The sequence below is a fragment of the Dromiciops gliroides genome, chromosome 6 (assembly GCF_019393635.1).
Source record: "Dromiciops gliroides isolate mDroGli1 chromosome 6, mDroGli1.pri, whole genome shotgun sequence".
NCBI classification, from domain to species: Eukaryota; Metazoa; Chordata; class Mammalia; order Microbiotheria; family Microbiotheriidae; genus Dromiciops; species Dromiciops gliroides.
In genome coordinates this window covers 114,266,028-114,284,019 of record NC_057866.1, presented here as the reverse complement: position 1 = coordinate 114,284,019, position 17,992 = coordinate 114,266,028, and the positions used below count along the sequence as shown (strand labels likewise).

The 17,992-nt window shown below is 39.1% G+C and overlaps 1 protein-coding gene and 1 pseudogene across 2 annotated transcripts in view; one reads left to right on the top strand and one right to left on the bottom strand.

The window, feature by feature from the left end:
• RBM47 (RNA binding motif protein 47) overlaps positions 1-17,992 on the top strand; it is a 168,221-nt gene that overhangs the window by 44,520 nt on the left and 105,709 nt on the right. The gene's annotated exons all lie outside the window — the stretch shown is intronic.
• LOC122731265 lies at positions 9,672-9,865 on the bottom strand (annotated as a pseudogene).

The window sequence follows — 17,992 nt, the reverse complement described above, 5'->3', positions numbered from 1 at the left end:
TCAGCTCTTGCTTCTGGATTACTTTGTAGATGAGATGAAGCATTATCACTGGATGATATCTGTTCCAAAAAGATCAATCTAAATGAAAATTTGGGTAAGAGCATGATTATGCACTTTAGTGAATTACATGCCTGAGTGAATCAACAAAGACATTAATAAATGAACCTGAGAGGAAAAAATCCATATAATCTCTGGACATTCTTTCCAAGCAAACACAAAGTTACTTCTGTTTTTCTTGGGATTTCCCATTGAAGGGCATTTGAAAGTTTAAGCAGCCTAACTGGTTAAGCCAGGTTTTCAGTAGTGTCCAATAAATTGGAAGAGCTACTTATAGATGGTTATTGAGAAAGAATTTCTCGGTAGGCATCATGCTCATCTCTCAAATTCTGAATATAGATGGAATAAAGTTTGTTTTTAAAAATCAGGCACAAAGCCCTGTTTAAAGGAATCTCCATTCATTCAAACATTTAGTGTAGTTTTACTTACTCCTTCACTGAATATTGAGTGAATATCTCCTACTTGCTAGCACTATTCTTGGTGCTGGGGGAGAGAGAGGAAAACACTCCTCCCACTGCTGATTTATTTATTTATTCGTTCATTCATTTATTTATTAATTTATTGGTGGAGCAGTGAGGGTTAAGTGACTTCCCCAGGGTCACACAGCTAGTAAGTGTCAAGTGTCTGAGGCCGGATTTGAACTCAGGTCCTCTTGAATCCAGGGCTGATGCTTTATCTATTGTACCACCTAGCTGCCCCACCAAACCCCCCCCCATTGATTGATTTATAATTGTATGCAGTAGACATAAACACATGAAAGTCAATTAGCTATGATAGAGAAAGTGATTAAGATCAAAATGAGTGATATAGGCAAGATGTCATTTTATCTGATGCTAAAGAACCTATCCAGAGAATCAAATAGAATGACATACAAAGCATCAGGCCCTCTTCACAAAACAAAACAAAAGAAAAAAAGAAAGTTAGATGAAATGAGCATATATGTGACAAGATGAAAGGACAATAAAGGAAAAGCAAGCTAGACCAGCTTCCCTCTCAATAGGACAAGGGACCATGTCTTCTATATCTTTGTATCTTGCTTATACTTTTCATATAGTTTATTGTTGGTTTATGTTCATTGAATGGAAAGAATATGATCTTCCCTAAACTACATGGCTTTTTTGGGGGGGGGGCAGGGCAATGAAGGTTAAGTGACTTGCCCAGGGTTACACAGCTAGTAAGTGTCAAGTGTCTGAGGTCAAATTTGAACTCGGGTCCTCCTGAATCCAGGGCCGTGCTCTATCCACTGTGCCACCTAGCTGTCCCCTCCTACACTGCTTTTTAATGTTACCATATGAATGTATCAAGTGGGATTGTCAAAGTTGAATGACCTCTCCAAATCCAGCTGGACTGAATTCTCATGATTCCAAAGCCAGGCAAAAGCATTTCTTTGGATGGCAAACTTCTGCTGCATCTTTTTCTCCCTCCCCCAGGAAGGGTTCAGGGAACTTCTGTAGATGATTAGATATTCATATATCTTATTAGAGAAACTAAGTCCTGAGACACACTAACATTTTCCTTTAACAATATCCTCAAGAAATTGTCCATTAAATCACATTTTTCATATGTGTTTATCTGTGTGTGTGTGTGTGTGTGTGTGTGTGTTATCTGTAGGTTTATCACACTGGTCTGCATTTAGTGCATTCGCATATGAAACAAAAGTAATGAAACTAATAATAATGTAGTTAAAATAGATACAATGGGGGGAAAATACCAAGTGACTTTGGACCTAGGTCAAGTTGTAGAAAGAAAAGATGCTAATAAAATGAGACTAGGAAATCTGGAAGAATTATGTCTGTAGTTTTTGTCAGTTCTTTCAGTCAGTTTAAGCAAAGTTGGGCCCTACCTTATCTAATCAAATTGTAGTTTTTGCTAAAAAAAGGAAAAAAAAAATCCAGAGCATCATAAAGCTTGGGGTAAAGAGGAAATTCAGGGTGTTTGGTTTCTTGTTTGGCCACATTCCTGCTTCTTTTTAGTCATGAAGTTTATTCCACTTGATTTTTTTTTTAATATGGAAAAAAACATAAGCGAGGCAAACAATTGAATCAAAAGAAATTTTTTAAAAACAATAGAGTAAAGAAATGGGGAAGGACATCTTTATTTTTCATAGAAATTGTGGTCTAATCTTCCCATCCACTAGAATGGCCACTTCAGCTGTTTCCACAGAGCTAAACCTTATACTTTTTTTAGAGCTAAGGCAGACCTAAGAGATCATCTCAAAATTAAGGGGATGTTTAATAGCCAAGCTCCAACCAGACCCCAAACTCCCATTACAGCAGGCTGCCTCACATAGCTCTTTTATCTCTCTAGTTTTTCACTGGGCGCTGAGGACCTGTTTAGTTTGCCAATAATGTGTTCTTCAGAATGACTGCTCGCTTCTACAATTTCAGGCATTCCCATGAAAACTTAAAAGAGGTGTGAAAGTATAGGGGAAATGTACACTAAATCCCCTAAACATAATGTAGTCTTTTGCTCCCAGCACAGGAAGAATAAAGCAAATGTTGTCATGAACTCAGTTTGAATGTGTTAAGGTAGAATTAAACCTGCAGTATCCAAAGTACAGTCATGGAGGAAGGAATAGAAGAAATAAGACTCTACCGAAATGAAAAGAATTCTAGCACTCGGTGTTGAGCCTTCTTGTCTTCTCTATTGATACTCTTTCTAGGTGATCTTAATAAACACTCATGGCTTCAACTATGAGCTTAATGAAGATCATTCCAAGACCTCCACTAAGTCTTGGCTTGTTGTCTCTTCCACTAGACTGTGAGCCCCTTGAGGGCAAGGATTGTATTTTGCTCTTCTGTATACCCCCAGTACTTAGCATTATTCCTGGCATGTACATAGTAGGTGATTAATACTGACTGATGTGACTTACTGGATCACAACTTTGAACTTATTCTCATGCTCATCCTCATTCTTTCTCATTCTCATGCCAACTCCATCCCTTTTCCCCCCCACTAATGGCCCAGTCCCCCCAGCCCCTGCCTGAACTATGACAGTAACTTCACAATTTGTCTCCCCACCACCACCTCCATTGTCCATAAGCTTACAAATAGATATTCTAAACCATGTGTCTGACTTGTGCCACTCATAAGATCAAGGTGGTTCAGTGGCAGTCATACAAGCTTCTATGTCATTTCAAGCCCTTCCCAATCTGATGTCCAACTATCTGGGTATATTTCCTCTTCCCATCCTGTCCTCTCCATTGTAACCATACCATTCTCCTTGCTGCTCTCTTCATGTGAAAATTCCATCTCCTATCTTGGTGCCTTTGTATGGTTATCCTCCATGCACTCTCTCCTTCCTTTTGCCCTTTGCCGTCCCTACCTTCATTCACTGCTTATCCATCCAACTCAAGTGAACCAATGGGCACCTCTTTTCTTATCAGAATTAATTTTTCAGGGTCAAATGACCTTTCCCTTGCTGGATGGGCAGTGTTTCTATTTCTCCCCATACTCTCAGTCACAGCCCTAGTAAGCAGCAGTTTCAAATTTTTTTATGGTTTGCAAAATTCCTTATATACATTCTCTGATTTGAAACACCAAGGTGATTGCTATAAATTAGGATGAGATGGTTTGAAGATGGAATCACTAAACCAAATTCTTTGACCATCATTTCCAGTGGTGATGGCTATCAACACCTATGGTGTGCCCAGCTTTGAAGCCTAGAGTGGAAGAAAGGAAGTTGCAAAAGAAGATGAGGTGTCAGCCTGGATGGAGGACACTAGACGTTAGTTTGGGGACAGTTTTGATAGTATTATTTCATGAGATATATTGTCATTTACAATACAAAGTTTTGGCAACCAGTCAGTGGAGCTTTATTGATTAAATGCTTACTTTGTGTCCAGACACATACTAGCAAGTAGAACAGAGGCCATTTTCCAAAGCTATCAAATGATCCTTTCTATATAATTTCTTTTTTTTTTTTTTTGGTGAGGCAATTGGGGTTAAGTGACTTGCCCAGGGTCACACAGCTAGCAATTGTTAAGTGTCTGAGGTCAGATTTGAACTCAGGTCTTCCTGAATCCAGGGCCAGTGCTCTATCCTCTGTGCCACCTAGATGTCCTTATTATTTCTTTTTTTTTTTCAGTGAGGCAGTTGGGGTTAAGTGACTTGCCCAGGGTCACACAGCTAGTAAGTGTTAAGTGTCTGAGGTCGGATTTGAACCCAGGTACTCCTGACTCCAGGGCCGGTGCTCTATCCACTGCGCCACCTAGCTGTCCCTATTATTTCATAAAGAAACACATTTCCATGGGGGTAGTCATAAATAAGATGGAAATAGCCTCTCTGTATTGTTTGTCTTGAAGTCCTAACTGTACTGTGCACCCAAAGGTGTTTGCACCTAAAAAAAATTAAATTAAAATATTTTCCAGTGATCAAGCATCTATTTTTCCCCCTCCCCTTCTCAACACTGGGCGGGGCGGGGGGAGGGGAAGCAAAGCAAAGCAAAACCCCTAAAACAAATATGCATAATCAAGCAAAAAAAATCAAAATAAAATTCCTGCATTGGTCGTATCCAAAAATGTGCATCATTCCGCATATTAGACTGTCCCCTCTTTCAGAAAATGCTTAGCCTTCAAGTCATGTTTGACCATTTCATTTGTCAGTGTTCTTAAGACTTTAAAAATGGCTCATGTTTACAATGTTCTTCTTATAAATTATTCTGGGTCTGCTCCTTTCACTCTCTCAGTTTATCCAAGTCCCTGAAATAATCTTTTTCATAATTTTTATCTTTGGGGGGCATAGACCTACTTCGTGGTATTGCTGGGTTAAAAGGGTAGCACAGTTTAATAACTTTAGGGATATAGTTCCAAATAATTTTCCAGATTGGCTACAGCAATTAACATTTTCACTAATACCACATCAATGTTCATAGTTTTTAGCCCAGAAGGAGGAAGCTATTTGTCACCAACCAAAACTTTGTGTTTTATTAAGTGTATAACAATTCATGGTGCTGTACTGGGTCAAAATAGAGGAGTTTTAGAATTGTTATCCCTGGGCAGCTAGGTGGCGCAGTGGATAAAGCACCGGCCCTGGATTCAGGAGGACCCGAGTTCAAATCCAGCCTCAGACACTTGACACTTACTAGCTGTGTGACCCTGGGCAAGTCACTTAAACCTCATTGCCCCCCAAAGAATAGTTATTCCTTCCACATGGCAGGGGTTAGGGGTGAGGTGCTGTCATGATTTGGAAAATTCACATACAATTTTTGGTCTTCCCTTCTTACCAGAGAAGTCTGAATTTTTTTTTTCTTTTATGTGATGTTGACAGTACCTTAAAATTTGGGTTAAGTATTTGGTCATAGGCTAGATGTAGATCAGTGTTAGGAAAAAATATGTTTCCTGTGTATCTGCTGGTTTTTGCATGTGGTCTGCAACTTCTGCAAAACTCCCCCCAAATTCCCATTCAATTTCTTATGTCTACCCTTGATATATTGAGACCTCGATAAGGAAAGTCTTGATTTGGAAGGGATAACTATTTGTCATTTTCTGAGAATTTTATCTTAAAAATATATCTGCTGATCTGTGGGATATCATGTAATAATAACTATAAAATTTTACAGTTTATAAAGCACTCTCCTCATGTTAGCCTTATGAAGAAGGTAATGCAAATATCTATGTCCCCTTTTTTAAGGTTGAGGAAACTGAGGCATAGAGAGAGAGAGTGAATTATTCAAGGTCACAGAGTCACCCTATACTGCACTTTTGTTTGTTAGCTGGGGCTTCTGTTGGACAGAATCTCAAATTTAGTACCCCTTTCTTTGGAATAAGGATGGGGGGGAGCAATAAAATGTGCCCAAATTTGACAAATATATGTTCTTATGTCTGTTTCCTAAAACATTTTTAAAAACTCTACTCCATCCAGATACTCAAAATTAATCAGAGGGGGATGAACTTCTTGTTGTTTTTCCTTTGTTCTCAAAGAGGACCAATGACAACACGTGGATGCTGTATTAACTTGTGAGTAGGTTGGATTTAGGTGAGACAGAGGTGGCCCAGATCATCAGCTTCACTCTCTCCTCCAGAGTCAATAGGAGTCCAGTGGCAAGATGTAACTCTATTCGACTGGCAATGGTACAAGATGACCTTCTGTTGTTTGTCCTTCGTTCTTGAAGAGGACCATGACATTGGGAGGTGATGTCATTGACCTCCTTCCTAGTTTGTCAAAGAGGTCTCACTCAATGTGCTATTTCACCTTCCTTTACTCAATTTCTCTTGACATGATGAGAACTAATAAATACTGGTTACCTAACCCAATTTCCTGAACTGACAGCCATATAATGCTTGTGAATTTGTAATATGTTGATAGAATCCATAACTTCTTATCTGGAGTCATGGGATATTTTTGAGATGAGGAGTAAGGGACGAAAAGATGGTTGAGAATTGTACCAAGTAGGGAATGTGGGGAGCAATTATGAATGAGATAAGATGGTGATTTCTGATGGGATGGACATAATGTTTGATCTGTGGGTACATGATGTAGCTGCATCATGAGTTGTATGAAATTGGGCTTTTGGTTACGTGAAATGCCCCCTTAAGTGTCCGTAGTAGCAAAAGAAAACTCAGCAAACACTATGGGCTCACCTTTAGCCTACTGCACAATAATAATCCCATTGTTCATATGGGTTTGATTTCTTCCCATGAGCTTCCTCCTCTCTTTTCTTCTATGACACTGTCACCTAGCCCTTCCCAGCATGGAAACATTTTCATATCTCAATGAATATGTTTCAAGACATTCTCTAATAGACCATTACACTGGTTAATATAGGGCGTGTTATTCTTTTCTTTCTTGTCTTTTTTTTTTTTTTTTGGCAGGGCAATGAGGGTTAAGCGACCTGCCCAAGGTCACACAGCTAGTAAGTGTCAAGTGTCTGAGGCCGTATTTGAACTCAGGTCCTTCTGAATCCAGAGCCGGTGCTTTATCCACTGTGCCACTTAGCTGCCCCCGGCTTGTTATTATTTTCAATATTTTACAGTTGTATTTTAGGTAAAGTTTACAAAGTGTTTTGTGTAATTATCTCATTTGATTCTCACATCAGCCCTGTGAGGTAGTTGCTATTAACCTCCCGAACCTCTTTAGAGAAAAGTAAGCCTTGGAGAGAGATTCCATAACTTGCCCAGCTGGTATTTAAGCCCAGGTTTTCCTTCCAAGTCTCTTGTCCCAACTGCAATCATCAGTATACGTATTGTCACTAACATTGCTTTTTGTTGAAGCAAAGGCTTTCTGTTGGTGAAAGGTTCCCTAACTCCAGTGGAATACTTGAATAAAGAAGGAGCTAGACTTGCAAGGGGACCTGGAGGATCCCTTCCTCCAAAAGAACTCTCTTACATTTTACCAATTAGAGTTTTTTTTTTAATGTAGGTATCCCTTAAAGTAGGGATTCTTTTTTTTGAGGGGGGGGGGGCGAGGCAATTGGGGTTAAGTGGTCACACAGCTAGTGTCAAGTGTCTGAGGCTGGATTTGAACTCAGGTCCTCCTGACTCCAGAGCCTCCACAGTACCACTTAGCTGCCCCTATAATGTCCAGGGATTCTTAATATTTTTATTAGCTTGCTTGAAATCGAAAATCACTGCAACTAGGAAAAGTTTTGAACGGAACTTGTGGGGAGGGGTGCTGTAGAGAGGATATTTTGGAACATTTGAAAATGAGCAATGGGTTTGGGGGCAGAGGGGAGTGAATTAGGCTTTGAACAAACAAAGGAGGTGAGAGGGCACAGAAGAAAAAAAGTTGCCTATTATGTAATGTTGCCTATGGCTCTGATGGTTCTTATACTTTCACCCCTGGGTTGACTTAGCTACCTGCTACAGAAGATCTCTGATGCCTTTGTTGTCTCGCATGTATGCCTGGAATGCCCTTTCCCCTCTTCTTAGTCAATATACATACAGTCCATTCTTTGCTTTTTTTTCCAGGCTCAATTTAGGACTCTTCTCATGGTCAATATCCCTTTGTTTCAAATTCCTTCAGTAATTATGTAGTTTTAATAATTGTTCAGTGAATATATTTCTTAAACAGTACCACCTTAGACTATGACACAAAATAAACTAATCAATGAAAATTTATTCTCTAGTAGGTTCTTTGTTTCCTAGGGTCTTGCTTTTCTTTTTATACCCTTAAAGGTAGAAGTATCAAGCTCTCTGGTAGGTGGAGGATGCTCAATAATGGGAGAGAAGGACTTACTTTTTTGTACCTGCTAAGTGTAAAAAGAAAAGGACAAAAGATAGAGACAATTTTGGGCTTCTTTGGATACCCAAGCATCATTTGAGTTATTTGTGGCATAAAGCTAGGACTGCAAAGATAACAGCAATGTTGATGGCTTTCTTCCTGTTCTGCATAGCTTCCAGTTGAATTTTTTTTTTTTTTTAGTGAGGCAATTGGGGTTAAGTGACTTGCCCAGGGTCACACAGCTAGTAAGTGTTAAGTGTCTGAGGTCGGATTTGAACCCAGGTACTCCTGACTCCAGGGCCGGTGCTCTATCCACTGTGCCACCTAGCTGCCCCTTCCCAGTTGAATTTCTAACCAGTAAAGAAATAACTAAAAAGCAGATATGGGATCGAGGATCAGAGAAAGCAAGGGTCCTAGGCAATTAACCTCTGGATAATTGAGAGTTAACTTTGTCATTGGGCTCCTATCAGAAGAGTGTTTTATTACTATAGGTTTCAAGCTCAGCAGGCCCCTTCAGGGGAAGGGGGTGGAAAACCATTGATTTGTGGAAGGAAATTCTGTATAGTATGTGACATTACTTCTCTGAAGTACCTACAGCTTTGAGGTATTTGAGACAATCATAACTCAGGATTTCCATGCCTGGGCAACCTTAAATGTCTATTTGGGACCAGATAAAGCATTGTAGATATTCTCCCTGAGTTCCAAAGATCCAGTTGAGATTCTTTAAGTTATGCAAGTGAAACTTTGGATTCCCAGGAACCCTGGCAATGTTGAGAAATTCTTGATGATTTTGAAAACGCGGCAGTTGGGTTTTGTTTTAACAACACTTTTTTTTTTTTTTATTGAGGCAATTGGGGTTAAGTGATTTGCCCAGAGTCACACAGCTAGTGTTAAGTGTCTGAGACTGGATTTGAACTCAGGTACTCCTGACTCCAGGGCCAGTGCTCTATCCTTGACAACACTTTTAATAGAATAATCCTGTTTTCAACCTTGAGGTTGAGTAGACTCTATAAGGGGTTCTGGATATATATTCAAGAAATGGGTAATATCTGAATAATAGTTACATTTTTAGTTATTCACAGACCTATTTATTAATTTACATAATTTTCTAAGTTAGTCATGATGAACCTCCTACTATGGTTCAATCTCTGTGCTAAGCCCCAGAGATAAAGAAATAAACAAAAAACCCACCCATTAATCACTGCCCATAAGGGGCTTTGGGAAGACTGTATGGCTAGTCTCTTCCTCTCAGAAGATTGTCTCTCTACTCTGTATCTTGGACAGTTATCCCTTCCACAGCTTGGGGGTTATGGACATGGTGTCATTTCAAAGTTGTGAGAATGGATTAAGAGAATCAAAGATTTGAGCTCTTCCTGAACGAGGTCTCCTGGATATAGGAAAAGGTTCTTGGGCCAGAGTCCTTGGTGTGTTTGCCATGCTTGCTTTGTTGGTAACTCAGAGGACCAATTGTGCTTGTTGGGTCATGAGAACTTCAAATCTCTTTTGGTGGTTATACGATGTCTTGAGTACTTGTCATCTGGGGAGAATCTGGCTGGATAAGCTGAACAGGTCTGTTGTCCTGCAGGATCTGTTTTCTTTAGGGTGTAGACCCAGTCCCCTTGCTCTTTGAGGTAATACTGCAAAAACATCACCACCAGTTCACTCTGCTATCTGCATATACTACAGAAAGGAACGTGCTAAAACGACACTTCCATCACTACCTTTGCCTTGGAAGCTCCCAGTAAATTCCTTTTACATGTTCATCGATGGAGTCCAACTCTCCATGACCAAGTCTTCCTGACTTCAGGCTCAACACTCTTTCCATTGTGCCACTTAGCTGCCCAACCAGGTATGAGGTACAATCTATAAAGAGGCATGGAAATGAAAAAAAAAAGGGGGGGGGGCAGCTAGGTGGCACAGTGGATAAAGCACCGGCCCTGGATTCAGGAATACCTGAGTTCAAATCTGGCCTCAGACACTTGACATTTACTAGCTGTGTGACCCTGGGCAAGTCACTTAACCCCCATTGCCCAGCCAAAAAAAAAAAAAGGCATGGAAATGGAGAGTTAGAATGTCATGAATGAGGAAAAGCCAAGAAGACCAATTTGTCTGGATTATAAAAAGCCAGACTTGGAAGAGCAGGTACAGATAAAATACAGGTAATTCTGTATTTTATCCTAGAAGCAATAGGGAGCTACTGGAGATTTTTTAAAGGGGGAGTGACCTGTCTCTGTGGGGCAAATGGATTAGTGGAAGATTTGAATTGGGAAAAACAGCCAAGAGAATATTGTAATAGCTCTGATCAAAGAGGGAAGTGGGAGAGGAAGGGATGATTCATTTTTAAAATAAGTTAACAAAAAAGCCCCGACTTATTATGGGCACTGATTGGAAGGAATGCTGAATTGCCTTTTTTTTAATTAGGTTATACATTAAAAGTCAAGTAGGACTATGGTGGGATTTATTAATTTTTTTCTGCTTCACACAAGAATTATAAAATCAAGTACTATTGAACATTTAAATAATAAAGGAATAATATAAGATATAAAGGACTAATATTGAATAAAATTATCAGGTATAAAAAAAACTACTTTGCTGAATCAAGAATTGCTTTGAAATAGGATTAGCCATCATTTTTAGGTAGCATCAGAACTTGTATTTGATAGGTTTTTGTTGTTGTTTTTTAGTTTTGGTTTTGGGTTTTTTGGGGGTGAGGCAATGAGGGTTAAGTAACTTGCCCAGGGTCACACGGCTAGTAAGTGTCAAATGTCTGAGGCTGGATTTGAACTCAGGTCCTCCTGAATCCAGTGCCAGTTTCTTGACAGGACTGTTTTTTTTACCCACAATCAACTTGCATTCTGTAGTCAGAACTTGTATTTCAAGGTTTTTTGTTTGTTTGTTTTAAAAACCTCAATCTTTCATTAGACCATGAACTTCTTGAGAACTAAAACTGATTTTTGCCTTCTTTTGTATTCACAGTGTATATAGCAAAGTGCCTGGCACACAGGAGGACCTTAATAAGTGCTGAGTCAGTTAATAAAACTTTTTGTGAAGTGCCTACTATGTATTCTCCAGGTACAGCACTAAGCAAACACTGGGAATACAAAGAGCCACATAAGACAGTCCCTGACCTCAAGGAGCTCACAGTCTAATGGGGGAGACAGTAAGCAAACACATATGTACCAACAATTTATGTATAGGCTAAATAGAAAATTATTTCCACACAGAATGCACTAGAATTCAGAGGAATTGGGAAAGGTGTCCTGGGATTTTAGTTGGGCTTGAAGAAAACTAGGGAAGCCAGGAGGTGGAGATGTGCAGGGAGTCTATTCCAGACACAGAAGTCAGCCAGAGAAGATGCCCAGAGTCAAGAGATGGAGCCACTTATTTCTAGGACTGCAAGGTGGCCAGTGTTGGCTTGATTTTCCCCCTCATCCTAATTGTTATCTTTTTCCATGTTTGTTTGGTTTTTTGGGGGGGCAATGAGGGTTAAGTGACTTGCCCAGGGTCACACAGCTAGTAAGTGTCAAATGTCTGAGGCCGGGTTTGAACTCAGGTCCTCCTGAATCCAGGGCCAGTGCTTTATCCACTGCGCCACCTAGCTGCTCCCCATCTTTTTCCATGTTTAAATAAAACCCCAAACATTCGCCTTTAGTTTGCATTATCTGACCTCATTCTGCAATCTGGATTTTTTTAGCAAAAAATCAGAGCCTGATCTTTGAAACATTTAATCTGTCCAGAGAAGTGTCATATTCTAATACAGAAACCCATTCTAAATGATTCATATTATGTGGATTTAAATGAACTGGAAGTCAAAACCCAGTGTTCCTGGGTGCTCCTAATGTGGTGCCAGCCATTAATTAAACCGATTTCCCAATACCAATGTTCAGAGGCTCTAACATAAGCAATCCTTAAAATTGAGAGAAATCCCTTTTACAAATTAACAGTGTTTTCCATTAGCCAATATAGCAGCCAGAATTTGGGGAGTTCTTAAATGCTGTTACCTCGAATAGAGTATTCAAACTCTTATCGTTTCAAGCATGGAGAGTAGCAATAAATTATGCCTGATAATGATAGAATTCCTCTATGATGACAGGTAAGGCATAGAATTAACAGCCACATTAAAAAATAGCTTATTTCATGCTTTTCCTCTTTATAGTTCTGTTTCGAGGGACATAATATGAACCATTTGTTTTATTTCCAAAGGATTCATTGATGACAAATTTTTGTGGCAACAAGGTATAGGTAGATATAACCTTAGACCTGGAGTTAGGAAGACTTGAGTTCAAAACCTGACTTTATTAGCTATGAGACTCTAGACAAGTCATTTAATCTCTATTTGTTTCAGTTTGCTCATCTATAATATCATATGTATGTATGTATGTGTATACATATATAATAGCATCAATCTCCCAGGATTGTTGTTAGGACCAAATGAGATAATATTTGTAAAGTGTTTTGCAAACTATGTAAATATTAAATGTTGTTTGCAATGTAGGTCACTGTGCTAGTATAGTGTAAGAAATGCAGATTAATTAGAGGTAGTTTCTAGGTGGTACAGTGGATAAAGCATGGTCCTGAATTCAGGAGAGTACCTGAGTTCAAATTTGGCCTCAGACACTTGAAAATTAACTAGCTGTGTGACCCTGGGCAAGTCACTTAACCCTCATTGCCCCTCCAAAAAAAAAAATTAGAGCTAGTTTCTGCCCTCAGTGTGTTTGCTATTGTCAACCTGAAAATTAGTGAAACAATTAATATAATGGAATTAAGGTCTTAAATCGGGGTAGAGGAGTTATAATTAGAAGTATCACAAAGCAGATTGCTAGTAATACCCAAAGATGGAAACTGGGGACAGGGTTTATATGGGGTAACAGAACAGAAAGAAGTATGAAATTGTACTTGGGAAGAGTAAGATTCTCAACAGTTTCACAAGGTAAGTTGTTTTACATAGCAAGCAAAAATACATAGAGGTTCGGAGATCTACACCATGATCAGAAGCTAGGGCAATTCATTGACCTGGGAATGGAGAATAGCCAGTTCTTAGCAGATTGTGTTTGTCACTAATTATTATATCTGAATCTGTATGATAAAGAAACACATTATAATGAAGTTGTAGTGTATTTGATACAAATACGAAATTTCTTCATTTTGCATATTTTAAACTGCATTTTTTGGGGGAGGGAGTGGCCTTCAATTTCATCAGTATATAAGGAATTTTGCCAATGCAGATTAATCAGTACAAATGTATTTCTTTCTTTTCTTTTTTTTTGGGGGGGGGGTCAGGGAAATGAGGGTTAAGTGACTTGCCCAGGGTCACACAGCTAGAAAGTGTCAAGTGTCTGAGGCTGGATTTGAATTCAGTTCCTCCTGAATCTAGGCCTGGTGCTTTATCCACCAGACCACCTAGCTTCCCCCCACAAATGTATTTCTTAAGCATTTACACACTATGGGCCAGGTATAGAGCTAAAGTTGGGGCAGAAATACAAAAGCAAGATAACCCTTTTTCATCAAGGTGCTTACATTTTTATTTTATTTATTTATTTTTTTGGTGAGGCAATTGGGGTTAAGTGACTTGCCCAGGGTCACACAGGTAGTAAGTGTTAAGTGTCTGAGGCTGGATTTGAACTCAGGTACTCCTGAATCCAGGGCTGGTGCTTTATCCACTGCACCACCTAGCTGCCCCAAGGTGCTTACATTTTAAAATAGGAAAATATGACACATGAATGGAGCACCCGGGTGGTGCAGTGAATTAGAGCACTAGGCTTGGAATCAGGAAGACTCATCTTCCTGAGTTAAAATCTAGCTTAAGACACATACCGGCTGTGTGACCCTGGGTAAGTCACTTAACCCTCATTGCCTGGCAAACCAAAACAAATATCTAGTGATTGTGTACTACGAGTAAGGGGCTGTAAAACATAGTATTTGGGCGTCAAGAGGCATAGTATCTATTTGGGGAGACAAAACATAGGTTGATGATTTAGACAATGAAATTATCCTCAAAATAATTGCTATAGGAATTCACTGTAGAGAGAGATCATTTTGTTCACAGTAGTACTAACTATTGGTTCCCTGTGAAATGCAAAACTCTTCAAAAAAGTTTTTTGAGCTATGCACTGTTCTAGTTCTGCCCTCTGGGGTCAAGCAAAACAAATGTCCCTCTTCTCTTCCATAAGACAATGTCCCAAATACTTGAAGAAAACACCAACATCCTCTCTTATTTAGGTTTTATTTGAATAACATGGCAACCATAAGATAGAAGCTTGACATAGGAAATTAAAGTGAAAACAGAAGCATAATTTTCGAAATGTTCTCTGCTGTGGACAGCAGCCAGTTTTCCATATTTAGTTTCATCTTCCTAAAAAAAACACTGACCCTACTCTATCAAGACCCCATGCCATAATTCTCAGAAGGCATATACAGAGAAAGTCTGAGTTGCAGATCCTTAACAAAACTGCCTTGATTTTTTTTATTGGTATTTCAATAAGGAACTGAGTCAAAACAAATGTTTGTTTATCCAATATTTTATATTCCTTCTCCCTCAAGGACCTTGCAGAGTAGATTCAATTGGATTCAGTTGTGAGTCTGAACTGGAATAAGCCTAGGGAGGTCCGCTCTAGTCGAGCACTGATTCATGATCCTTTGGTCAACTCTAGTTAGAGCCAGTAGTCATGGGTGAGGGCATAGGGCAGAAGAGCTGTTCATTCACATGAATCTCATTTCACGTTGGCCCTTGAGCTCTAATGTGGTCTGGTCTATTAGGAGCAAAAGCCTGGAAAGAAATAAACAAATAAGGTTATGTAAGCATGTTTTTAAACAAGCTCATGTGACCTCTTGAGAGGTTTGGCCTCTTTGGGCTTCTCAAGAAGCTAGTTAAAGTGGGAACTAGCAGTGAATAATTCTTTGAATAATCCCTACCAAAAAGGAATCCTTTCTAAACAGGGTCAGGTGAATTGTTGTTGGGTGGTTTATTTTTTTTCCCTAACTTCACTTTTAAGGGAAGAGTCTCAGCATTTACTACTGTAACAAAAACATAGTGAATTTTATTTTACCTCTCATCCTCTTGGCAAAGCTAGGATGAGCAGGGCTTACCTTGGGTACCAACTCTACCTTTTATGGGGTTTTGTCCATTTTTTTTAGGGTGAAGTCATTTATAATAGGGCTACCTGGCCCAGATCTACCTCTCTCCCTACCCCTTACCCTCCTGGGGTCTGCTCCCCTAAGGTTCAGTACTTCTCCCAGTCCAAAATTTACTTGTTCTGAATTTTATTGCCCCAGGGCCATGTTTATTCTCTGAGGCTAGCTAATCTGATAAATTTATCTATTCTTGGATGCTAATTAATTCATGAGTTAATTAATTCATAATTAATTCACTACTCCCTAGTAATATACTTGCATTTTAACTGGGATCTGGAGAAACACAACTTATCCCCAAGGAGGAAATTCAGTCATTTATCTTTGAGTAGTAAGCTTTTTCATACTTTAAATTTCCACTTGGTATACTGAACTCCAACCTGACCTATGCTATCTTCAGACTTTGTAAGTGACTTTACTAGAATTTGTTTTGATTTGATTCATCTCTGATGTGCAGATCATTTCCAGTCTAGATGTCTACTAGGTTAAATTTATATATGGACATATATCATATATGACCTGACTTTTAGAGAGATTGAAGTTTGTGTCATATAGTCTAGGGCAGGGCTTCTTAAACTTTTTCCACTCACTACCCATTTTGCCAGGGTATATCGGTTGCCTAATTTTTTGCAATCCCCCCACATTCAGTAACATGACCCCATATGACCCATGGTTTAAGAAGCTAGGGTCTAGGGAGACTGAGAAAAAGGAACAAAAAAATTGAAGGGACAGAAGATTTTCTTTTTCTGGGTTTCTCTTTCTCTCTTTTTTTTAAGTGAACTGCAATTGGGGTTAAGTGACTCGCTCAGGGTCACACAGCTAGCAAGTGTTAAGTGTCTGAGGCTGGATTTGAACTCAGGTACTCCTGACTCCAGGCCAGGTGTTCTATCCACTGCGCTACCTAGCTGCCCCTCTCTTTGGCTCTTTTTTTTTCTTTTTTCAAAGTATATTTTATTGAAATCAGATCTATTGCAGACAATCCAAGATATATGGTCATCTGCACATATCCAACAGTCATTTTTATTGGTTTTTTTGTTTGGTGTATTATTTTTCTTTATTTCCCCATCTAATTTATGCTCATACATTGGAAGTCAAGCAAATTTACACATGTAGTAGAGTTATAGGAAACAAAGTACTTAGAATTTGGTTTGTTAATAGTAGCATTTTCTTTTTTTTTAATTAATAAAGTATTTTATTTTTTTTCTGTTACATGTAAAAATAGTTCTCATCTTTTGTTTATACAAGCTTTACAATTTCAGATTTTTCTCCCTTCCCTCCCTTCCCCCTCCCCTAGACAGCAGGTAATCTGATATAGGTTATTTTATATATATTTATATATGTATATATGTATATATATACACACACACATAATAACATTAATCCTATTTCTGCATTAGTCATGTTATAAGAGAAAAAATCAGAGCACTGATGAAAAACCTCAAAATAGAAAAAAACAACAGCACCAAAAACAAAAGAAATAGTAGGGTTCATTCAGCATCTATACTCCGCAGTTCTTTTTTTTTTTTTTCTTGGATTTGGAGATCCTCTTCCATCATGAGTTCCCTGGAACTCTTCTGTGCCATTGCATTGGTGAGAAGAATATAGTCCATCATAGTAGATCAACACTCAATGTTGATGATACTGTGTACAATGTTATTCTGGTTCTGCTCATCTCACTCATCATCAGCCCACGCAAGACCCTCCAGGTTCCTCTGAACTCCTCCTGCTCATCATTTCTTACAGCACAATAGTATTCCATTGTATTCATATACCACAATTTGTCCAGCCATTCCCCAATTGATGGGCACCCCCTCAACTCTCTTTTACTCTTAATCACCATCTTCCTAATATCCTATTTATCCCGGACACGAGATTACAAGCACCTGAAGGTTAGAGACCATGTATTTTTTTCATCTTTGTATTCTCAGCCTTTTTTTGTTACTGGCATTTTTGGACAGCAAAATGGGAGGGAGTGTCTCCTAATTTACTCATTGTGGAGAACCCTGTTGTGGCCACTCCCTTTCATGATGCAGATTCACAAATCTTTAGAGGTGGGAAGGATCTTAAAGATTATTTGTTTTCATAGTGTGGATCTCAGCAGGCTCCCCCCAACCCCCCATATCTTTCAGGTCATCCTTGAAGTCAAAACTATTTTCTTCATCCTCAATTTAAATTCCTAATGTGAGAAATATTGATAGATATAATCCACATAAACAGAAGCTGTTTGGGGTCCATGGTAAAATTTAAGAGTGTAAAGGGGTGCTATGGCAAGAAAAAGTTTCAGAACTGCCGATCTAGTTAAATCCTTTTACTTGAATGGAAAAGAAACTTAATCCTAGAATAGTTAAGTGATTTCTCCAAGGTACAAGTCTCAGGACTTGCATTCTCTGTGTTGTGGGACGAGGGTCCCCAGCCCCCAAGGAATCATTAAACTTTCCTAAGGGAAAAGCAGCTCTGCCTCCCTCCTCAAAAATACCTTGTGACCCAGCACCAAGATACTGATCTGCAAGGACCAAAGATTATAAAGGGATGTGGATGGGTGTACTCCTTCCCAGCTGTTTCCCTTCCAGTTGTCTTGCCTCTCCCAGTTGCTTTGTGTACAGCTTTTGTTTGTAAATGTGAGGGAAATGACTCCTACAATGATTTTC